This window comes from Megascapheus bottae, chromosome 3, assembly GCF_031878675.1.
Source record: "Megascapheus bottae isolate mThoBot1 chromosome 3, mThoBot2.hap1, whole genome shotgun sequence".
NCBI lineage: Eukaryota > Metazoa > Chordata > Mammalia > Rodentia > Geomyidae > Megascapheus > Megascapheus bottae.
Window position 1 is genome coordinate 88,591,867 of NC_143511.1, and position 23,734 is coordinate 88,615,600.

Sequence of the window (23,734 nt, forward strand, 5' to 3'; positions counted from 1 at the left end):
CTTCCACGGAACCAAGTCCCCAAACCCCTTTCAGATTCCGAGTGGGAATGAAGTTACAGGTCGTGTCCACCCCCAGAGGGTGCACATGTACGTAGATGTCTGATTAACTAGGTTTGTCCTTAAACATGTTCCCGTGGCAGGGAAGTGCCGTGGCTCAGGCCCGTTGTCCGAGATACGCTGAGAGGCTGAGGTCTGCGGGCTGTCCCCAGGAAAAGTCTGTAAGTCTCATCTCCAGTCTCATCACAGAGAAGGCTGGAAGCAGTACTGTGGCTTAAGTGGTAGAGTGGCCAGCCCTGAGCAAAATACGTCAAGAGTTCAAGCCCTTCAACCGGCCAAAATAACCCCAAACCACGGTCTGAGATGTTGGAACACCCAGTCCTCACCAGAGCTGGGGGCCAGGAAATGGGAGGTTTAGGACTGATTCTTGAGTCCAGATAAACCATGCTTGACCACCCAGTCCTCACCAGAGCTGGGGGCCAGGAAATGGGAGGTTTAGGACTGATTCTTGAGTCCAGGTAAACCATGCTTGACCATTCTTTTATCCTATGATTTTTTTTTTTTTGTCAAATATGAGTATGACTATCAGGTAGCACTGGAGAAAATAAGCTCGTTTTCTTAGGGTTCCCTTTTCATAGAACCAAGAATTGGGAGTGTGACTACACTGGAGATATTAATACTCAGTCTTCCAGAAGAAAATGACGTCGCTCATGGGGGAGCAGTGAGCCAACGAGCCACAGTGTCAAGTTCCAGTTCCAGTCCTGGGCGCTCCGCACACGGTGAAAACAGTGGTTAGATGCCACGAAGTAGGTGGCAATGCCTTAACCGTATGCGTGTTGTCAGGCCCAAGGGCCTCTTCCATCCTTGTCAAGGGGAGTGCTAACCTTCTCTCCTTTCATACAACACGGCAGGGACGCGCGCGGGCTAGGTATTTACGGGCCGCCGAGGAGATCATCTCACGGTTACGGTGACATCTCCGTTGGGTCCGCACATTGACACACGGGCCAAGAAACCCGCACCTAGAGAAAACGAACGCTTGTTCCGGTTTCTCCGGCCGATTTTCATGTACAAACGACAAACGCATACCTTTTAGTCCCGCTCTAATTTATTCATAAAGCTAGCCAATCAGAGGCGGAGACACACCCTGGGCGTTCCGAGCGTGAGCGACCTACTCCCCCGGAAACAAAACCGGGAGGTCGCGGACGGCGGGAAGAGGAACGGAACTGTCTGCGGAAGTGGAAGTGGCTGTGGAGGAATCAGAGGATGAACGTAGGAAGATCTCTCACGAACTTCCGGATACGGCCGATGCCCGGAACTGTGGGTGCTGAGAGGCCGAGGCTGGCGGAGCGCTTTCTGCGCATGCGCGCCCCCCTTCCCGCCCCGCCCCGCCCGGTCCTGCACCCGCGTCTGCGCAGTGCTCCTCGCCCCCGTCCCTGGTCCTGGCCTGCGCATCTGCGCATGCGCCGCGCAGGCTCAGCCTGGCGCTCCTCGCCGGCGCGGCTCGTCCGGCTACAGTTCGCGCGCGTTCTCCGTCGGAGGCGGCGCGCTCGCCCGTGCCGCGCGAGGCGCCCAGGCTCAGTCCTTCCCTGAACCCCCTGGGCGCCAGCCCGTGTTTTTGTACCATTACGTCTGCTCGTGTGTCTCCCGCGGGTGTCTGTGGGCAGCGCCCGCCGTCACGCGGGCTCGAACAGGTCCACGCGCGTCCAGGTACACGTGCGCGCCCCTGCCCTTGGCGCCCTCCCGCCCTCGAGCGAGCGCGGTGCGGGGCTGCGGGCGCGCGTCCCCCGGCCCCACGCGCGTGCATGTCCACGCGCGCCTCCCGTTCCCCGCGTTGCGTGTGCGGGGAGCCCTCCTGCTCCACGGGAGCGAGCCCCCTGCCCCGTGCATGTCCTCCAGCCCCACACGTGTCTGTGTACCTGTATGCACACCCACTCTCCCACCCTGTGCAGGAGTGTGTCCTGGTGTGCTTCACTCCCTCAGACATGCCTGCTGGTGCACGCACACACTCACTCGCACTCATTCGTAGATAAGCCTGTGCATGCTGTGGTCTGTGTGCCTGCCTGAAGACCTTGGGGTCTCCCCGCAGGGTGGGCTGGTTTTTCTGCACTTATGTGATTTTGAGGATGTGGGTTTATTTAGGGAAAGACTCCCCCCAAATCAAAAAGGAGTAATCGTAGTGAATATCTGTAACCTAGCAGCAAGGAGGCTGAGGCACGAGGATTCAGAGTTTGAAGCCGGGTCCAGCTACATAGGGACACTGTTTCAAAAATTAAGATAAGGAAAACAGAGCTTTGGCTCAAGTGCTGGAGAACTAGCCTTGATCAAAAAAGCCTGGACACTGTGAGTTCAAGCCCTAGAGTGTGGACAAACACATGCACACCTACCCTTCCTTTGGCCTAATCTTGCCCCAGAGATTACATCTCTCCCAGGGATTCCTCCCCCCCTTGGGTGCAGACACAGAGTGGTACCCACCCTCTTGGTAGCCTGCTTACAAGCCCCCATCACTGGTCACACTTACTTCCAGGCCTCTGTGGCTTTCTTTGGAAGACTGAAATTTCCAGACTTTTCATGCTTTCTGGTTATGGAGAAGACAGCTTGTGGAGGAGTCAGACAGCTGCAGGGAAGTCCAAGACCAGACTGGACCCCTGCCTGTGACCCTCTCTGGGCCCCCTCCGCCTGGCCTGCTGTTGGTAACTCAAAGCTCTGGGCAGCACCAGGAAGGAGGGCAGACTAGAGCTGGTCTTGGGTGGATTTCTGTGGGCGACAGCTTCCTGGAGGGTGATGTCCATGTGGGGAGGCAGAGGTACCTTTCCTGAACCCAGCTCCAGCTCCCAGCCCTCCACCAGCTTCCTGTCCAACAGTTCCAAAGGCCTTTCCAGGCTTGGAGAGACTTCTGGGAGGAGCAGGATAGTCAGGTGAACCACACCCCAAGGACTCACTGTCTCTAGGAACGGAGGCCTTGGTGACCCAGGACCTTCCTGGGGCCATTATGAAGGGTGTGTGTGTGTGTGTGTGTGTGTGTGTGTGTGTGTGTGTGTCTGTTAGGGGTGGGGGAGGAGGTGAGGGGTGGCCATCAAGAGGTATGCGCATTCCTGCCTGCCATACTGGCTTGCTTGAACTCAGAATCCTGAGTGCTATCCCTCAGCCTTTTTGCTCAAGCTGGTGTCGGTTCACTACTTGTGCTACCACTGCACTTTCAGCTTTTTATTTTTTAATTTTTTGGTAGTTAAGTGGAAATCAAGAGTCTTATGGACTTTCTTCCTAGGCTGGCTTTGAACTGTGATCCTCAGTTCTCAGCCTCAGCATGAGTCACTGGGGCCTGGCCCATCATGAGACTGTGCAAGTGACTGCTGTCACCCTAGATGGTCAGCTTCATGGCCAAACTAAGGCCTATCCATGGACCCATGGCTTTTGGATTTGGCTGGGTTGGCCTGGTGGTGGCTGGTGGGAGTTAGGTTTATGTTTTTGGAAAGTGTGTGTGTGTGTGTGTGTGTGTGTGTGTGTGTGTGTGTGTGTGTGTTTGTGGTGGAATTCCAGTCTCAGGCTCCTGGGCCCTCAGGTGAGGTACCCCCATCAGCCATTCACCCCTGTGAACACCTAATAGAAGAGGTGAACAGTCTTTTACTGTGGTCCTGGCTGGATGATTCCAGAAGCCTCCACTGAGGGGCAAACTTGTGCCATTTAGAATGCGAGAAGTCCAAGCGAGATGATTGGACCAGGGCTGAGGGGTTGCTCTCCCATCTCTAAGCTTCAGGCTTGGGGCAGGCCAATTTCCTAAACTCTTGTTTCTCTACCCTTGGGCATGTCACCTATTGCTCTGTGCCTCAGTTTCCTAAGGGAATGACCCTCAGCACAACTCAGTGTCCCCTCTGCTGGTTAAGGTCATCTAGATTTTGATATGGAGCAGAAATGGAGGCTCCTGGTGTCTACCAGGGGTCTAGAGGTGGCACCCCTGGCCAGCTGTGATTTTAGAGCCCTGGAGGCCTGGGCTTGCTGCCTTCTGTGGGTGTCACACGTGCAGGGCCCTGTAAACATAGGGATCAGTGCCACTGCTGCTCCATTCTTTTCCGTGTCATGCCTTGCAGGACTTAAATGTAGTACTGAGGCTTGAACTCCGGCCCTTGAGCTCATCGGGCCTGTCTGCTCTGATACTACTTAGTCTCAGGAGCTAGGAGTAGCTACCATGTGACTCACTTGCACCCAGCTCAGTATTGGGATTTGAACTTAGGGTCTTGAGCTCAGTTGGCTTGCTTGCTCTGATGGTACTCTATCACCTGAGTCATGTCTCCAGCCTGACTTTTTGCTAATTATTTTGGAGATGGTGTCTCATGGAGTTTTCTGCCCAGGCTGGTTTTGGAGCTGGGATTATAAAATTACTCTCAGCCTTCCAAGCAGCTGGGATTACAGATTTAGGCTCCTCACTAAGGGCCCTACTTTTTTTTTTTTTTTTTTTTTTTTTGGTCATGGTGCTTGAGCTCTGGGCCTGGACACTGTCCCTAAACTCAAGGCTAGTTAACACTTTAAGTCTCTGCACCATTTTCTGGTTAATTGAAGATAAGTGTCTCATGGACTTTTGTGCCTGGGCTGACTTTGAACCATGATCCTGAGATCTCAGCCTTCAAAGTAGCTAGGATTACAGGTGTGAGCCACTGTGTCCAGCTAGTTTAACTCGAGCCCTTGCCAGGATCAAAAATGGGGTCATCTGTAGGACTGCTCCTTCGCTCTGTCTCTTGCAGTGAGTGAGAAGACAGCTCGGAGGACCAGTGGGAGGACATCCAGCAAAGCTGCTTTGTCTACTTCAAATTACTCTCCTCCCTGCCTTACCCAGGGCAAAGAAGAGGCTGTTCCAGTGTTTTGGGTGAGTATCTTTCCAGACTTTTCTGTGCATTGTAAGTCTGGGTGGCTTGAGACAGGCCCTGCGCTTGGATACGGACACCAGGGTCCTGGAAACGGGCCTTTGTCAGTTCATGGTCTCCGTCTTGCTGTTTCTGTCCCCACGTGGTGGTGACACGGCTGTGTGGCTCCCAGGGCTGCTCCCTGACTCGGGAGGGAAACACAGGTCCTTTTTGGGCTTCTGCAGCGCCTGCGGTGTCTGGCGAGGCTGGCTGTGGCTCCCTGTGGTGGCAGGCTGGGCCCGTGTGCGGCTGCCCCTCTGTGGTGCACAGGGGTGCATGGCCACCCTCTGGGATGAGGCCTCTCCTCAGGGGCTGCTATTAATAAAGTGACCGCTGACCCGGACATGTTGGGGGAGCAGGAGGCAGAGTGTTCCCATGGCTGGTGTTTGCTGGGAGACCTTTCTTGCCTGACCTCTCAACGGGCCTCTGGAGTGCTCTTGTCCTTCCTTGGCCCCCGGCTGGTGGAGCGAAAGCCCTGTGTGGATCGAGGGCTTGGGTTGCCCTTCCCCCAGGATATAAATGCCCCAAACCTGGCTCCCTGGGAGCTTCTCCAGCTCCAGGGCCCCTGAGAGGATGGGAAGTAACCCAGGGCTATGAGGCCCTATGGACTCAGTCGCAAGTCATTTTCCCTGCAGGAACTGGATCAAGGTGCTTCTGCAACCTTCTCAAGCTGCCTTTCTGGGGGCCAGGAAGGGGGAGACCGGATGAGCCAAGTCCCTGAGAGGACTATGAGCTAGCTGTGCATGGCATCCCATACACAGTAGCCTGGTGCCCAGGGGCCACCCTGAGCCAGAGCCCGCATGGGGCGAGCCTGCTGCTGGAGCAGAGCCTGGTGTCGCCAAGCTCTGCTGCAGCCCTGGGTGCAGGGCCTGTGGGCTGCTAGGGTTAGCTGTCCTGCCCAGAGGCTCCTGGTACAGAGGCAGAGGGCAGTCTTCTGCAGACCAGGACGTGGTTAGGAGGGAAGGTGCTTCAGACTGAGCACATTTGAGCCAAGCCAGGTGCTGGGTGCCTGTTGGCTAATGTGAGGGCCGGAGAAGCCCGTGGAAGCTTCCTGAGGTCAGCTCCAAAGGAAGACCCGTCCCAGTGGGGAGGGGCCGGCCAATCTGGTGTCCCTCAGGCACCGCTCCCAGGACGTAAAGCTTGGCACAGCCCTGATACACCATGACTCAGAGAGATGGCTGCCTCCGGCTGCAGTGCCCTCCCTTGGGCAGTGGGTCTGGGGCAGGTGTCTCCAGGGCAGCCATGGGCCTCAGCAGGAGGAAGAAGCCTCCTTGCTGGAGGCAGCTGAAGCCCTGGAGGACCTACGGCTGGGAAGCTCAGGCTCAGGCGAGGGTAGCCTGCCTCCCTTGTGCCGCCATCACTGGCCCGGCTCCCATGTAACAACCAGGCTGGGCAAAACTAAGTTAAGATGCTGCTTACAGGTGTCTCAAGCCTGAGACTGGGAGCGGCAGCCGTCATCCAGAACTGGTGATCGAGCTTCTGAGGAGGAGACTCGGTGACCGGGAGGACTGACTGGGAAACAGCTAGAACAGGCTGTGGCCAGGAATCGTTTTGGTCAGGTGGTCTGGGATGTTCTCCAAAGATGTAGTCTATGACCAGAAGGACAGCTGAGAAGGAGCTGTGTGCACAAAGATCTAGAGAAAGGGAGTTCACAACCTGGGGCCAGCACGTGCAAAGGCTCTGAGGTGAGCTAAGCTTTGTGGATGGTTCAAGAACAGGGTGAGGCAGGCATAAGCAAGGAAGGACATGGGCAGATGTTTCCTCCAGTCACTCCTGTTATCCTGATGGGTCTGACATCCTTGTCAGGAATCCACCCAACCCTGCCCACCTTGCCTTGGCCTCTGTCTCTCCCCAGTTCAACCTTTGACCTAGTGGCCTTCTCTCATCCCAGTACCAAGACCCCCACTCCTGGCTCTGATGTCTGCAATATCTCCATGGACCCAACCCTACTTCTCCCCAAAGTCTCACCACCCTTCCTGCCCTCCTGCCTTCTGCCCCACCCACCTGCCCATTTCAAGTCTCAAGGGCCCGCTGAGCCTCCCCCCCTCCCCGCGCCGTTCCTCGAGGTTGTCCCTGTCCTAACTGCCCCCTTTGCCTGCTGTCCCACTGCCCCTCAGGGCCCAGTTCTTGTCACCTCCCTGGATAGGCCAGGCTGGTCCTATGAAGCACCTGGCAGAGGTTGAGAAGGGAAGCATGCACCCCATCCTGCACTAGTGTGCCAGGTGCCTCCTCGGCTCCCTGCTCAGTCTGCCCTGCTCTCCACAGCACTTGGCCCCCACACTTTGTTGTCACTGTTGGGGATGTCTCCTCTGCAGGCCCATGTCTCCCCAAGCCTGGCCTTACCTATTTGCTATGGTTCCTGGAATCCCGCAAGGCCTGGCTCAGGATGGGAGCCCTTGGGGGTGTTCCAGAGAGGAAGCCAGGCTCCCCATTGCTGTGGGGCAGGTGAAAGGAGGGGCTCCCCGAGGCAGAGGCCTGGGAAAAACCCAGCCAGCCCTCACAAGTGCCACCTGCAGGCCCAGGCCCGGCCTTGGCCGTGCCATGGGCAGCCCACAGGTCCTCACTTGGTGTGCGTTTACTGCTGTGCCCGTTTTTCTTCCCAGTGCTCATGCTGGGGTGTGAGCTGCACAGTTTGAGGGGTTCAGCAGGGCGAGGTGAGACCAGTGGCTCAGAGACCTAGGATGGCATGGTGGTGTGGCCAGGTGACTACCTTTGGAGTCTGTCTTGCTGTGGGACTTTCTGCCAGGCCCAGGGGACACTTCCTGGAAGGCTGTGGTCCCGTGGCTTCTGTCAGTCTACATAGGACATTCTGTTTGCAGAAACACAGATTGTGTTTGATTGGTTGGAAAATCAGCAAGATGTGTGTGTGTGTGTGTGTGTGTGTGTGTGTGTGCGCGTGTGCGCGCGCGCATGTGTGTGTGTTTAAATGGGGCAAAAGTCATCCAGTGAGTAGTTTTGGAAAAATTTGATCCATTCTAAGAATCTTCTTCCTTTCCTATCTGGTGGGCGGGTCGGCTGCCTTTGATGGACACTTTGCCCTGGTATGTTCTGGATGGTTCTCTCAGGAAACCATAGCAGGCATATGGAGGGACCGGCCAAAGGCAGCTCTGAGTGTTCAGGGAAATAGATCTTCTTTTCTGAGAGGTGGCTCGAGTCAGTCTGGACTCATGGGCTCACGTGGCCCTCTGCACACAGGAACGGTGCACTTCCCCTGGGCCAGCTTGTCCAGGCCTCCCCCACTCCGAGCCTCTCAGGGCTAAGGAAGCCTGGTTGTGCCGATGGTTTGGAGGCCAGCCTCATTCTAGATGAGGCCACGGGAGAGGCTGAGCCTGACTTCCTAATGAGTGTGCCCTGGAGGGCAGGAGGCCACTTTATGGTGGGGACACCAAGCCTGGCCAGGTATCTCCTGTGCCCAAGGTCCAGCCTGAGCACAAGAGGCCTCGACGGGACAGGAATCCTCTTGCTCCTGCTCAGTGGTTTCTGCTCCTTGCTGACAGGCTGCTGGGCAGGTGGGACAAGGCTTTGGCCTTGGGGGGGAAGGGGGACATTTCTGATGACCAACTAAGTGCTGTGGAGCTGTGCCCAGCCTGTGTGATAGGCCAATGCTGCAAGCCAGGGCACTTGTCCAAGACTGCATGAGGTCCTGAGAGCCCAGTCCCTGGCGTGGGGCCGGCACCATGCAGGGTAAGCGGCAGAGGACAGGACAGAGGAGGGCTGCCTGCCTGTGCTGTGGTTGTGACTTCTAGTAGGGGCAGGGCTCTATTTGGAAGTGGGACTTAGCTGAGCTGCCTGGAGACTGTCCAGGGGCAAGTGCCCATTCCCAGGTAGCCAGACACTGGCTTCCTAGAGTCAGATCTGCCCTCCTGCGTGGGCTGCAGGCTTTTGTTCAGGAGTTAGGCACTTGGACTGCTGGGCCACATGAACTGGAATAGGAGACCAGTCTTACCTGTGCTGGTGACTCACACCTGTCATCCTAGCTATTTAGGCTGAGATCTGAGCATCCGGGTTCAGAGCCAGCTCAGGCAAAAAAGTCAATGAGACTCTGATCTCCAGTTGACTACCAAAAAGCCAGAAGTGGAGTCATGGCTCAAGTGGTAGAGCAGTAGCCTTGATTGAGTAGGATATGCTAAGGGATGGCACTCTAGACCCCGAGTTCAAGCCCCAGGACTGGCACAAGAAACAATTTTTAAAATGTATTCCTCTTGCTGGGCCCTGGTAGCTCATGCTTGTAATCCGAGTGACTCAAGAGGCTGAGATCTTTGTGGTTCAAAGTCAGCCTAGGCAAGACTGTGAGATTCTCATCTCCAATGAACCCTGGAAGCCAAGAGGTAGAGTTCCCGTTTTCCCCTGGGAGGTGGCTCTGAGGAGCACTACCTTTCCGGTCCTCCCTTTCAGTGAGGGGCTGGTGTAGGGGCCGCTCATTAGGTCACTGGGAGTGTGGAGACTTTAATCCTGCTATGGGCTCGGGTCCTTCCCCAGCCACCGTCGGCTGCCTTCAGGGCCTGGGTAGCTGTCAGCCTGTGCTCCAAAAGCTGACCACAGAGGCCAGGCCTGGCCTTCCCACAGCTGGGCTCTCCATGTTTGCCGCCAGCATTGGTTGATGTATCTGTGTCCAGGTGCCAGCCCCTCACCAGCTGAGCCAGCTCGGTGCCTGCAGGTGCACATAGGCTGAGCCCATGCCTGCCCTGCCACCACCCTGTCTCTGGCCCCTCTGTCCCACCCCTGAGATCAGGGGCCTGACCTGCAGCCTGAGGAAGAGGGCCCTCACACATACCTCAGCCAGGGCCGGGGTCACTGGGGGCCTGACCTGTCTCCAGAGCTTTCCGGCCCCTGCAGCGTTTGATTTTCTCCTCATTCTTCCCTGCTTGGGGCTCAATTAATCAATAGAGGAAATCTCTCGCGTGGCACCTCTTTGAGCCCCGCGGGCTCCTACAAGATTGATTAGCGCAAACATCAATTTCCTAGGCTGCACGCCTCCGAAAACATGGCACTTTCTCAGATTGAATTGCTACTGTGCGCCCGGTGTAAATAAAGGAAAGGGAGTGATACGGAAGATTTGTTACTCCGTGTGCACATGGCAGCTCTGCTCTCCCCTGTGGGGGAGGGAAGGAAGGGGAGAGATCAGAGATGGAGTGGTGGGGCGAGATCAGAGATGGGGAGGAGGCCAGCAAGGCCAGGCCAGCCATGAGCGGCAGGACACCTGGACTAAGCGGGGAAGGGATAACTGCCTAGTTTTCTCTAGCCATCCGAAGGGGAGGCAACTGTAGGGGAGCCTGGAGCCTGGCTGTGGTGTGCTGAGCGGCGTGGGGGGGGGGAGGGTAGGGGGAGGAGGCATGAAGTCACTCCTGCTTTGTCTCTAACTCTCCCTCCATCCCGAGCAAAGTATGACAGGATGGCGCTTGCTCAAGTGGGCACCAGGTGGGAAGGACTCAAAGGCCTGGCTAGGAATCCAAAGCACCAGAGCTGAGGGCAGGGGCTTCTCAGCCAGGGGAGGCCTGGGCCCTGTGTTCCTGAAGACCATGGGAGGGGAGGCACCCACCTTCCGCTTCTCCTTGCCTGGCTCCCTTCAGTGCTAAACACGATTCTGGCTCTGTGCCCCAGTCCTGTCCCCCTGCTGTCCCAGCTCCCTCCATACCCGTTGCCCTTCCATCAGTAATGGGGCCCCAGCCACTCATGATGTCATAGCAGCTGTGCAAGAGAGGGAAAGATGGAGCCTGGCGCCACCTGCAATCCTAGCTACTCAGGTGGCTGAGATCTGAGGGTCAAGGTTCAAAGCCAGCCTGGCACTAAAGTCCGTGAGACCCTTTTCTCCAATTAATCACTAGAAAACTGGAAGTACCACTTGGCTTAAGGGGTAGGGTGGTAGCCTTGAGCTGAAGACTCAGAGACACTGCCCAGGCCCAGAGTTTAAGTCCCATGACCAACCAAAAAATAAATTTTAAAGACAGGGAGAGATGATAGGTGGAGGTGGTTTCCCCTGTCCTCTTAGCTACTTGGAAGTTGGTGATCTGAAAGGTCATGGTTTGAGGCAAGGGGTATGGGAGTTCTTGGAGCCTCCTCTCAGTTGAGGCCGTGTATTTGCTGCCCCGTTCTCAGGAAGCATGAACAGGAGGATCCCTGTCTAGACCTGCCCAGGCAGAAGAAGTGAGATCTTACATGAAAAACAGTGAAAACAGAAAAATCTGTTCAGGAGATGGTGCTGTGGCTCAAATGGTAGAGTGCCTTGAGCAAAAGTAATTTGGGAATAGTACCCAGGCCCTGAGCTCAAGCCCTAGGACTGGCCAGAAAAAAAAAAAAGTGCTGCTCAAGTGGCAGAGTGCCTGCATGGCAATCTTAGGAGCTGGGTTCAAGCCCCTGTACCACCAAAAAAAGAAAAAGGCCAGGCGCTGGTGGCTCACACTTGTAATCCTAGCTACTCAGAAGGCTGAGATCTGAGGATTGAGGTTCAATCCTAATCAATCCAGCCTAATCAATCAGGAAAGCCTGTGAGACTCTCATCTCTAACCACCTGGAGCTGTGGCTCACAGTGGAAAGGTGTTAGCTTTGAGCAAGAGAGCTCAGGACAGCACCTAGGTCCTGAGTTCAAACCCCATGAGTGACAAAAAAAGCACCCCAAACTGAACTTCCTTTAACGTGACACCTCCACCTGCTATCAGTGAGAGAAGGGGATCCTGGGGGGATTCGTGTCCAGTGAGCCGCAGGGTTCCTTCCACATTCAGTGTTCTGGGAATCATCAGTCCCTGCAGGTGCCCCAGTAGGTAAGGAGCACTTTGTCCCTGTAGCAATGCCCAGCTCTGTCCAGGCACAGGCACTGGACAGTCATGGGCACATCCCCACCAGGGATAGGCAGGTGCTCCCTACACTGCTAAGGGGCTGCAGGAGAGGTGAGAACCCCATGTTCCAGGCCAGGCAGGAGTCCAGCAGCAATAACTCCCATCCCCTTGGCCCCAGAGCTACCTGAGGAGGCTGCACCAGACCTGGAGATGAGAGCAGCCGGGCAGCCAGGCCAGGAGTCAGTGCCTGCCCCTCCTCAGCTTAGTTCCCAGGCCAACCCTCTGACTCCTTGGTTAGCTCATAGTGGGCAGCCTGAACATGGCTGTGGGTCCAGGGAAGACAGGCTGGTTCTGAATGTGGCCTCAACTTCCCCAGTGCTTGGGGTGCTTGGGCCCAGGGCCATCACTGGCTCTGAGGCTGCCTGATAGTCTAACTGCTGTGACACTCCACCACTCTAGTCACAGTTCCACTTCCAGCTTTTTGCTGGTTAATTGGAGATAAGAGTCTTGCAGACTTTCCTGCTCGGCTGGCTTTGAACTGCGGTCCTCAGATCTCTGTCTCCTGAGTAGGTAGGATTGCAGGTGTGAGCCACTGGTGCCAGGCTAGATTTGAGCTTTGGAAAGATCCAGAGTGTGGGAACAGGAGGCAGAGGCCTGGTGTGGGCAGCTGTGGCATCGTAAGAGAGGGTAGCATGAAGTGATGTCCAGAGCAAGGACAGGTGTGTGGGCAAAGGCTGGGAAGAAGCTGATGACCCCCTTCCCCTGTTCTTGGCTCCAGGGTTCTGCCGAAGTGGACCCCCGTGAGGCAGGAAACCCTACAGCATCGTCCCCTTTCACCTTGCAGGCACAGCCCCGCCCAATTGGAGAGAAGGCGTGGCCTCAAGAGGGGGCAGAGGTGGGCCGGCTTGTTCCTCAGGCATCAGTGTGCTCTGCTTCTGGTTCTGTTCTGTGGTCCAGTCAGAGCCAGGCCCACTGGGGTGGAGAGCCCAGGGCCATGGCTGGAGCTTTTAACTCCACACTTTTCCTTCGAGGTTCTATGGCTCTGGGAACTCAGGGTGGGTGAGGGCTGTTTGCTGCTGCTGAGGGTCTCACGTGGCTTTGAGTGAGCATCTGCCTGAGTGGCAGGCACTCAGACCAAGTGGGATAATTAGGTACCAGGACAGGGTGCGAGTGATCATTCCTGCATCTTGGAGATGAAAGATGGTTTGAAGCCTGTCTCAGACCCCAGAGACAGCACTGTGCAGAGGGCCTGCACCTGGGACCCTGGCCAGCCACTTCCTGTGGGCAGGATGTTGGCTTGGGTCACCTTGGATCTGTGGGAGGGCATGGAAAAGGCACCCTGGACCCCAGCCTGGTGATGGTGGCAGGTCAGAGTGGAGGCCCAGTCCTTCTGGAGTTCATGGCTGTGGGATGGAGGCCCCATTGTGTTTGCTGGAGGAACAGGAGGGGCTGGAGCAGTTCTGGGTTAGGAGCCTGCTCTGAGGGTCAGGATGGAAGTCTTCCTGCCTTGTCCCTGAGGGACAGAGCCAGGCTCTATGCCCAGCTACAGCTGGCTGTGGGGTGACTCTGGGTTCAGGGTTTGGCCCTTCTCTTCCAAAGCATGCTTGTTGGTTGACTTAGGAACACAGACCCCTCTTGTCTCAGGCTCTAGGCTGCTAGAATCTCAGTAGGGGATTGCAGGTACACAGGTTGTTCTGAGTTCTGTCCCAGAGCCAGGCAGCTTGACCCTGACCAGAGCCTGATCTTGGTGCCCCTCCTTGCTTCTCTCCTGCAGTGAGCACCCCCTGATTTCTGGGGGTCCCCTGACTCAAACAGGGATCATCGCTGCCCCACATATCCATTCTCATATCTAGACTAGTGGCGTGGACAAGGGATCAGATTGTCTCCTTTGAAGGGAGTGTTATGAACTCAGGAAGATGTCAGCCTACCGTCCCCGGTGTATGATTAGTGAAGGGTGTTACGTTTCTTTATAAGACTCCATCTTTTACTTCCCTTGTTCTGGGTTGTTTTTCTAGATTCTTGTTTTGAGAAATCCCTTCTCCTTTTGTCTGTGAAACTTGCCCACACTCTGCCTGTGACCCTTCTTTTGTTAGAAACCTAGGAAGATTCCCTATCTTTTGGTTTAAACGCTGTGTGTTAGCCATTTGTGAGAGACTGTGAACCAGGGCCTTGACTGGTCCAGGGGGGCGGGAGGGCTTGTGGTGTCAGGATAGGAGGCAGGAGCATAGCATCTGACACACAAGTGTGTGCTCGGACATCACTGTGGCCTGTCCATGCCCTCTGTGCACAAGTGAACTTGGCCTTGCTGAGCTCCTTTGGAGGGGGCGTCCTTGTTCCTTTACGACACCAGCATCCTGAGACGTTTCTCACAACATGGGAGCTCATCCGGGACCTTTCACATGGCCCGAGGAAATCCTGGAAGCTTCTCCTTAGTAGGAGCTGCGTCCTGCAGCCCTGGTGGCAGCCACCAGGTCCGGCTAGACCAGCATTCCCTGGTGGCGATGACGGACTGGAGGTGAATCAGCAATGTGATAAAGGGACGCAGACAAAACTGCAGTGACCAGGGACCTCGCTCACCGGCCAAGGCGGGAAATGCCAGGTTACAAGTGCTGCCATGGTGGCGGGTACTTTGGGGGATTATGTGAATGTGACTCTGGTGTGTCCTGAACACGGAGTGGGAGCAGAGTCCCTGCCCATGCTTGCACGCTCCCACTAGGGAAGACAGTGGAATCAATCTCAAGTTGTGCAAGAGCCTCCAGTCGAGAGGTTTGAGGACAACGGGGTGTACATGAAATCTCCATTAACAGGGAGGCTGAGTGTATAGGAAAACTTAGTCATGGAAACTGACTGAAAATGAGTAAGAGGCATTCTAGGCTGAAGGAGACCCAGGAGCTAAGGAGGCTGAGGGAGACCCAGGAGGTAAGGAGCTGAGGGAGACCCAGGAGCTAAGGAGGCTGAGGGAGACCCAGGAGCTAAGGAGCTGAGGGAGACCCAGGAGCTGAGGAGGCTGAGGGAGACCCAGAGGCTGAGGGAGACCCAGGAGCTAAGGAGGCTGAGAGGGACCCAGGAGCTAAGGAGCTGAGGGAGACCCAGGAGCGAAGGAGGCTGAGGGAGACCCAGGAGCTGAGGAGGCTGAGGGAGACCCAGGAGCTAAGGAGGCTGAGAGGGACCCAGGAGCTAAGGAGGCTGAGGGAGACCCAGGAGCTGAGGAGGCTGAGGGAGACCCAGGAGCTGAGGAGGCTGAGAGGGACCCAGGAGCTGAGGAGGCTGAGGGAGACCCAGGAGGTAAGGAGCTGAGGGAGACCCAGGAGCTGAAGAGGCTGAGGGAGACCCAGGAGCTAAGGAGCTGAGGGAGACCCAGGAGCGAAGGAGGCTGAGGGAGACCCAGGAGCTGAGGAGGCTGAGGGAGACCCAGGAGCTGAGGAGGCTGAGGGAGACCCAGGATCTAAGGAGGCTGAGGGAGACCCAGGAGCTGAGGAGGCTGAGGGAGACCCAGGAGCTGAGGAGGCTGAGGGAGACCCAGGAGCTGAGGAGGCTGAGGGAGACCCAGGAGCTGAGGAGGCTGAGGGAGACCCAGGAGCTGAGGAGGCTGAGGGAGACCCAGGAGCTGAGGAGGCTGAGGGAGACCCAGGAGCTGAGGAGCTGAGGGAGACCCAGGAGCTAAGGAGGCTGAGGGAGACCCAGGAGCTAAGGAGGTTGAGAGGGACCCAGGATCTAAGGAGGCTGAGGGAGACCCAGGAGCTAAGGAGGCTGAGAGGGACCCAGGATCTAAGGAGGCTGAGGGAGACCCAGGAGCTGAGGAGGCTGAGAGGGACTCAGGAGCTGAGGAGGCTGAGGGAGACCCAGGAGCTGAGGAGGCTGAGGGAGACCCAGGAGCTGAGGAGGCTGAGGGAGACCCAGGAGCTGAGGAGGCTGAGGGAGACCCAGGAGCTGAGGAGGCTGAGGGAGACCCAGGAGCTGAGGAGGCTGAGGGAGACCCAGGAGCTAAGGAGCTGAGGGAGACCCAGGAGCGAAGGAGGCTGAGGGAGACCCAGGAGCGAAGGAGGCTGAGAGGGACCCAGGAGCTGAGGAGGCTGAGGGAGACCCAGGAGCTGAGGAGGCTGAGGGAGACCCAGGAGCTGAGGAGCTGAGGGAGACCCAGGAGCTAAGGAGGCTGAGGGAGACCCAGGAGCTAAGGAGGTTGAGAGGGACCCAGGATCTAAGGAGGCTGAGGGAGACCCAGGAGCTAAGGAGGCTGAGGGAGACCCAGGAGCTGAGGAGGCTGAGAGGGACTCAGGAGCTGAGGAGGCTGAGGGAGACCCAGGAGCTGAGGAGGCTGAGGGAGACCCAGGAGCTGAGGAGGCTGAGGGAGACCCAGGAGCTGAGGAGGCTGAGAGGGACCCAGGAGCTGAGGAGGCTGAGGGAGACCCAGGAGCTGAGGAGGCTGAGGGAGACCCAGGAGCTAAGGAGCTGAGGGAGACCCAGGAGCGAAGGAGGCTGAGGGAGACCCAGGAGCGAAGGAGGCTGAGAGGGACCCAGGAGCTGAGGAGGCTGAGGGAGACCCAGGAGCTGAGGAGGCTGAGGGAGACCCAGGATCTAAGGAGGCTGAGGGAGACCCAGGAGCTGAGGAGGCTGAGGGAGACCCAGGAGCTGAGGAGGCTGAGGGAGACCCAGGAGCTGAGGAGGCTGAGGGAGACCCAGGAGCTAAGGAGGCTGAGGGAGACCCAGGAGCTGAGGAGGCTGAGGGAGACCCAGGAGGTAAGGAGGCTGAGGGAGACCCAGGAGCGAAGGAGGCTGAGGGAGACCCAGGAGCTGAGGAGCTGAGGGAGACCCAGGAGCTAAGGAGGTTGAGAGGGACCCAGGATCTAAGGAGGCTGAGGGAGACCCAGGAGCTGAGGAGGCTGAGGGAGACCCAGGAGCTGAGGAGGCTGAGGGAGACCCAGGAGCTGAGGAGGCTGAGGGAGACCCAGGAGGTAAGGAGGCTGAGGGAGACCCAGGAGCTGAGGAGGCTGAGGGAGACCCAGGAGCTGAGGAGCTGAGGGAGACCCAGGAGCTAAGGAGGTTGAGAGGGACCCAGGATCTAAGGAGGCTGAGGGAGACCCAGGAGCTGAGGAGGCTGAGAGGGACTCAGGAGCTGAGGAGGCTGAGGGAGACCCAGGAGCTGAGGAGGCTGAGGGAGACCCAGGAGCTAAGGAGGCTGAGGGAGACCCAGGAGCTGAGGAGGCTGAGAGGGACTCAGGAGCTGAGGAGGCTGAGGGAGACCCAGGAGCTGAGGAGGCTGAGAGGGACCCAGGAGCTGAGGAGCTGAGGGAGACCCAGGAGCTGAGGAGGCTGAGGGAGACCCAGGAGCTGAGGAGGCTCCCTTGGACATTTCCATTCTTCCATGTGGGAGGGAGGTAAAGCTGGGTTCTCTGTCAAGGTATCTTAAAATCATTCTGTTCTTAGTAAAAGTAGAGGTTCTGTAGTTGCCATCTTCCTCGAGTGCTTCTGGCCTGTTCAGGACAGGAATCCAGGCCAAGCCCCCCAGCTTTCTTCTGCTCTCCTTTGCCGTGGCTTGTGTTTCCTTTTCTTCTTTGGTTGGTCGTGGGGCTTGAACTCTGGGCCTGGGTGCTGTCCCTGAGCTTTTCATCTCAAGGCTTGTGCTCTACCAGTTTGGGCCACAGGGCCACTTTTGGTTTTCTGGTGGTTAATTGGAGATGCGTCTCATGGTCTTTTGTGCTCTGACTGCAACGAGATCCTCGGATCTCGGCTTCCTGAGTAACTAGGATGACGGACGTGAGCCAACAGCACCTGGCTTGGTGTGTGTTTTCTTGTCTTCTCCTGTCCATGGGAGTAGGTCTGCCTGTCTGTAGGTTGGCTTTTTGTTCATGAGTCATGGGTGCCTAGTGATCTGCTTGTGGAGAGGTTTTCATCCCCCACATGGCCCCCCCATGGCCCTCTCTCTCTGAAGGCTCAGGCTCCTTTACTTGTTTAACCTGTGTTACTGTCTGGATGCACTTGACTCTGGGAGGGTGTTCATTCTGTGCTGAGGGCAGCACTCGCTCTGTGTGTGTGTGTGTGTGTGTGTGTGTGTGTGTGTGTGTGTGTGTGCGCGCGCGCGCACGCATGTGCGTGTGCATGTATGCATTCCTGTGCTCACGCCTGTGTGCCTGTTCAGACACCATTTTGGTGTGTTCACATACCCTTCTGTGCAGAAGTAAAATGAGTCTTGCAGCATTCCTTTCGAGATGGTGCCTCCTTCCTATGCAACACCCCAGCATCCCAAGACCTCTCTAACAGTGATTGTTGTCACTGCTGCCACTGAACTGAGCCACAGATTTTCCATCTCTCTAGCTAGACCATGAATGAAGTAGCCTTTCGTGACCAAGAGGTACTCAGGAATTAGAGGGCAGGGCCTTGGGTGCTGTAGCCAGCAGAATGGTCAGTAGAGGGCTGGACTGGAGAGGAGAGGATGGCTTGATGACACCTGACTTGTCTCTCCTCTGAGGTGCTCTCTGGGGACTGGTGTGAGGCAGTGTGGAGTCTCAGGAGAACACTGGGCATGGTCTCCTGCCCAGCCAGCTTCCCCATTTTTTGCTTCTTCTATTTTCCCAGGACCATACAACCTGCATAGGGGGATGGGAAATTACAAAACACTGAACTGAATGAAAATTAAAACACAGCAGGCTGGGTTTCTAAAACAAAAAAAAAAACTTGCAGCTTTGAATGTTTATATGCAAAGAGGAAAGAAGGAGTCTAAGTGTCTACCTGAAGAAATTGAAAAAGAGAGCAAATTAGCCAGATCTCAATTCAAAGGCAACTGAGAGCCGGGCGTGGTGGCTCACGCCTGTCATCCTAGCTACTCAGAAGGCTGAGATCTGAGGATCAAGGTTCAAAGCCAGCCCAGGCACAAAAGGACCTGAGACTCTTATCTCTAATTAACCACTAGAAAATGGGAAGTGGGGCTTGGCTCAAGGGTAGAGCAGTAGCCTTGAGCTGAAGAGCTCAGGGACAGCGCCCAGGCCAAGTTTCAAGCCCCATGACCCACCAAAAAAAAAAAAAAAATTAAACTCAAAGCAAATGAAAGAAATAAAAAAAAAAAGGAGTGGAAATTCCTGAAACAACAAAGTCATAAGGGGGCCAGGAGTTTGGCTTAGTGTTTAGAATGCTTGTCTAGCATGCACAAGAGACCTGGGTTCAATTCCTCGGTACCACATACATAGAAAAGCTGGAAGTGGTGCTGAGGCTCAAGTGGTAGAGCATTAGCCCTGAGGAAAAGCCCAAGGACAGTTGCTTAGGCCCTGAGTTCAAGCCCCAGGACTGGCTAAAAAAAAAAAAAGCAAAAGGGAAAAAGTAATGAGGGGGGTGTAAAGCTACTTTTATGATAAAATCATTGTCACTGACAAACTTCTCATCAGACTGACAAAAAAAATGTATAAAGCACCAATATCAGGAATTAAATAAACAACCAACATCATTACAGATCTTATACACCAAATGGGCACATTTTTTGAAATATTTATCAAAGTTTACTGAAAAAACAAAACAAGGTACCAGGGCTTGTGCCTGCAGCCTTACATCCTCAGGAGGCCAAGATTGGACAATCATGCTGTTAAACAAGTTGGGGCAGAAAAATCTCTTGTTCTCTTATCTCCAACTAATCAGCAAAAGGCAGGAAGTGGAGGTGTGGATCCAGTGGTAGAGTGCCAGGTTTGAGCATGAGGCCCTGAGTTCAAGCTTTCATACTGGTATGTGTGCATGGGTACACACACACACACACACACACACAGATAGGCCTGTATATATCAAATAAGTCAAATTGATGGTTGAAATTCCTGTAGCAATAGCAAACAATATTCTTTTTTTTTTTTTTTTTGCCAGTCCTGGGGCTTGAACTCAGGGCTTGAGCACTGTCCTTGGGCTTTCTCAAGGCTACAGCTCTGCCACTTGAGCCACAATACCACTTCTAGCTTTTTCTATGTATGTGGTGCTGAGGAATTGAAGCTGGGGCATTGTGCATGCGAGGCAAGCACTCTACCACTAAGCCACACTCCTGGCCCCCAGAGAACATTCTTGGGAACTTGTGCCAGCTGGTGAAGGAACATACAATCATGCATTAAGTGGAAGAGGAAGGGATAGCTTTCCAATATGTCTTGTGTGACCAGTGTGACCCCGGTAGTAGACTAAGACAGAGACGGTGTGAGAAAACAGGCCTTTCCTACTGAACATAACCACAAAATCCTCCACTGAGCACTAGCAAAGACGATTCAGCCAAAGGATAAAGAGGTTAGATGTCAGACTCAGGAGCTCATGTCAGGAACGCACATCCACTCTACATTCAAAAGGTCAGTCTACCTCATTCGTTGCAATAGATTTCAGAAGAAAACCCATGTGACTATGTCAAGAAGTGTAAAACGAAAAGCATTGGGTACACTCAGCATCCATCTGTGCCAGAAACTTTCCCAGCAAACTGGGGAGAAACTGGAACTTCATCAGCTTCCTCTCCAAGGGCATCTATGAAAGGCCTACAGATAATATTGTGATTAATGATAGAATGTGCAGTACGGTCTTCTAGGCAGAGAAAAGTGAGGGCATGCTGTGACGTGACTCCTGTTTGCTATCAGCGAGCCAGTGGAACAAGGCAGGAAAAGGAAGCAACACACACAGATGAAAACGGAAGGAGTGAAATTGCTTCTGTTGTATTTAACATGGTGGTCTACAGGAAAATCTTCAAGAAATCCATGGAAAAGCTACTTGAACACACTATTGGTTTGACAGGGCCTTAAGACACAAGGTCAGTGTAGAAAGAATTAGGCTCCTTATGTACTTGCATCATTGGAAATTGAAATTTAAAAAAAAATCCCATTTACAGTAGCATCCAGATCTATAAAACACTTAGGTCTAATAAAACGTGTAAGATGTGTGTGTGTGTGTGTGTGTGTGTGTTTGTGTGTGTGCTGGTACTGGGGCTTGAACTCAGGGTCTGGGTACTGTCCCTTAGCATTTTTGCTCAAGGCTAGTGCTCTACCACTTGAGTCACAGCTCTAGTTAGGGCTTTTTGGTGGTTCAATGGAGATAAGAATCTCATGGGTTTCCCTGTCTATGTTGGCTTTTTTTTTTTTTTTTGGTGGTAGTTCTTGGGGTTTGAACTCAGCCTGGGCGCAGTCCCTGAGCTCTTTAGCACAAGGCTACCACCCTACCCTTTGAGCCAAGCCCCACTTCCTGTTTTCTAGAGGTTAATTGGAGATAAGAGTCTCATGTCTTTTTATGGTCCTTTTATGCCTGGGCTGGCTTTGAACCTTGATCCTCAGATCTCAGCATTCTGAGTAGCTAGGATGACAGGCGTGAGCCACCACGCCCGGCTCTAAGTTGCCTTTGAATTGAGATCCTCAGATTTTATACTCCTGAGTAAGTAGGATTACAAATGTGACCCACTGGCGCCTGACTAAAAACTCAGTATTAAACACCCAAAGAACCTATATATATATTCTGCAGCATGCTGCATCAAAACTTACCATGCAAGCTGGGCGCGATGGCTCACACCTATACTCTTAGCTACTCAGGAGGCTGAGATCTGAGGATTGTGGTTCAAAGCCAGTCCAGGCACTAAAGTCCGTGAGACTTGTGACACTCTAATCTCCAGTTAACTGCCAGAAAACCAGAAGTGGTGCTATGGCTCAAGGGATAGGGTGGTAGTCTTGAGCTGAAGACCTCAGGGACAACTCCCAGGCCCAGAGTTCAAGCCCCATAACCAACTGACACACTCACACATATACAAAAAACCAACCAAACAAAAAACCTTACCATACAGAACTGGGTGCAGGCGGCTCATGCCTACCTACTCAGGAGGCTGAGATCTGAGGAGTGAGGTTTGAGCCAGCCCAGGCAGGAAAATCCTGGGATTCCTATCTCCAATAAACTATTCAGAAAAAGCTGCAAGTTTTATTGTAGCTCAAGAGGAAGAGTGCTAGCCTTAAGCAAAAGAAGCTCAAGGATAGCACCCAGGCACTGAGTTCTTTTTTTTTTGGTAGTCATGGGGCTTGAATTCTGGGCCTGGGCGCTGTCCCTGAGCTCTTCAGCTCAAGGCTACCACTCTACCCCTGTAGTCACAACCCCATATCCCGTTTTCCAGTGGTTAATTGGAGATAAGAGTCTCACAGATTTTAGTGTCCAGTTTGGCTTTGAACCTTGATCCTCAGATCTCAGCCTCCTGAGAATCGAGGATTACAGGTGTGAGCTACCACTCTAGCTGGCCCTGAGTTCCTAAGCACTAGGACACTAAGACCGGCACAAAACGAACAAAATAAACCAACAGAACTTTTACTTGCAAGTTGGAGATGTAGCTCAGTGGAAGACTAATGCTTGCCTGGCATATACAAAGCTCTGAGTTTAATCCCTAGCACTGAGACCAACCAACCAACCTGACAAAAGTGAGGACTGGTGTGGGCACAGAGCACCTGGCTCTCTGATGGGAACACAAGACAGCCCAGGCGCCTTGAAAGAACAGTTTGGCAGTGTCTCCCAGAGTTAGACTTGTGCCCATGCTGTGAGCCAGCTAACCACTTCGGAAATTCTCCAAAGACTGTTCCACTGAAAAAAATCTATGCATTAGTTTTGTTTTTTTGGGCCAGTTTCAGGGCTTGAACTCAGGGCCTGAGCACTGTCCTTGGGCTTTCTCAAGGCGAGGAATTGAAGTGGGTCTTCGTGCATGCTAGGCAAGCATTCTTACCAGTGGGCCAAACTCCTGGCCCCCCTCTATCAGTTTAAGCCAGCTTGATTTATAATGATCCCAAAGTGGAAAACACTGGAATATTCCTGAAACCACTGTGTACCCATATAATAACATAATAATGAGCAACAGAAGAGAGCTGGCCGTTACTACATGCAGGAACACGATCCAAGCCAGACCCAAAGGTTGCATATTCTGGGAGTCCACTTAGTTTTTCTTCTAGAGAGACAAAACCAGAGACACGATAGATTGGTGCTTTCCAGGGTCTGGGTTGGGGTTGAATTTGTGACAGAGCAGCCTGGGGAATTCTGGGAGATTAAAACTGGTACATTTTGGTGAGGGAAATGGTTATGTGATCATTTCAGTTTGTCATAATGTCTAGAAGTAGCTGGATGCTGGTGGCTCATACCTGTAATCCTAGCTAGTGAGGAGGCTGAGATCTGTGGATTGCATTTTGAAGCCAGCTGGGCAGAAAAGTTTCTGTGATACTCTTTTTTTTTTTTTTTTTTTTTTTTGCCATTCCTGAGCTTGAGCTCAGGGCCTGAGCACTGTCCTTGGACTTTCTCGATGCCAGAGCTCTACCACTGGAGCCTCAGCACCACTTCCAGCTTTTTTCAATGTATGTGGTACCAAGGAATAGAACCCGGGTCTTTGTGCATGCTAGGCAAGCACTCTACCACTGGACCAAACTCCTGGCCCCTCTGTGATACTCTTATCTCCAGTTAACCACTCAAAAACCAGAAGTGGGGCTATGGCTCCAAGTGGTAGAACACTAGCCTAGAACACAAAGAGGCTCAGGGACAGCACCTAGGCCCTGAGTTTAAGCCCCATGTCACATTTGGGTGAAACCCCACTGCTTGAACCATGCTCCCAGCCAAGTGCTTTTGCAGGCTAGTTTGGAGGAGTCTCACAGACTTTCTCTTCCTATGTTGGCAGATCTCCCTCCAAGTTTAGCCTCCTGAGTAGCTAGAATTACAAGTTGATATCTTGATATTGTTATGTGTAGTATCATTTAATTTGTAACTTTTCAGTGCTTGATATTGAAGCTAGGTCATATGCATGCTAGACAAATCCTCTACTACTGAGCTATACCCTCTATTCATTGAGTCTGTTATATAGACATTTTAGACATTAGTTTCATATTAGCAATTCTGCTAAACTCTTAGTAATTCTTTTTTGGGGAGGGGGACAGTATACTAAGCTTTAAGTCTAGAACTTTGCGCATGCTAGGCAAACACTCTCCCACAAACCCAGTGAACTAGTGAATTAACTTTATTTATTTATTTTTATTTATTTATTTTTTGGTTGTAGAGCTTGAACTCTGGGCCTAGGTGCTGGGGCTTGTACTCAGGGCCTGAGCACTGTTCTTGGGCTTTCCTCAA

The 23,734-nt window shown here is 53.9% G+C and overlaps 1 non-coding gene across 1 annotated transcript; it reads right to left on the reverse strand.

The window, feature by feature from the left end:
• Positions 1-777: 777 nt before the first annotated feature.
• On the reverse strand, positions 778-903 carry LOC150066113 (U6atac minor spliceosomal RNA). Its single transcript, XR_016535062.1, has one exon. It is a non-coding gene; the product is annotated as a U6atac minor spliceosomal RNA (small nuclear RNA).
• Positions 904-23,734: the final 22,831 nt, after the last annotated feature.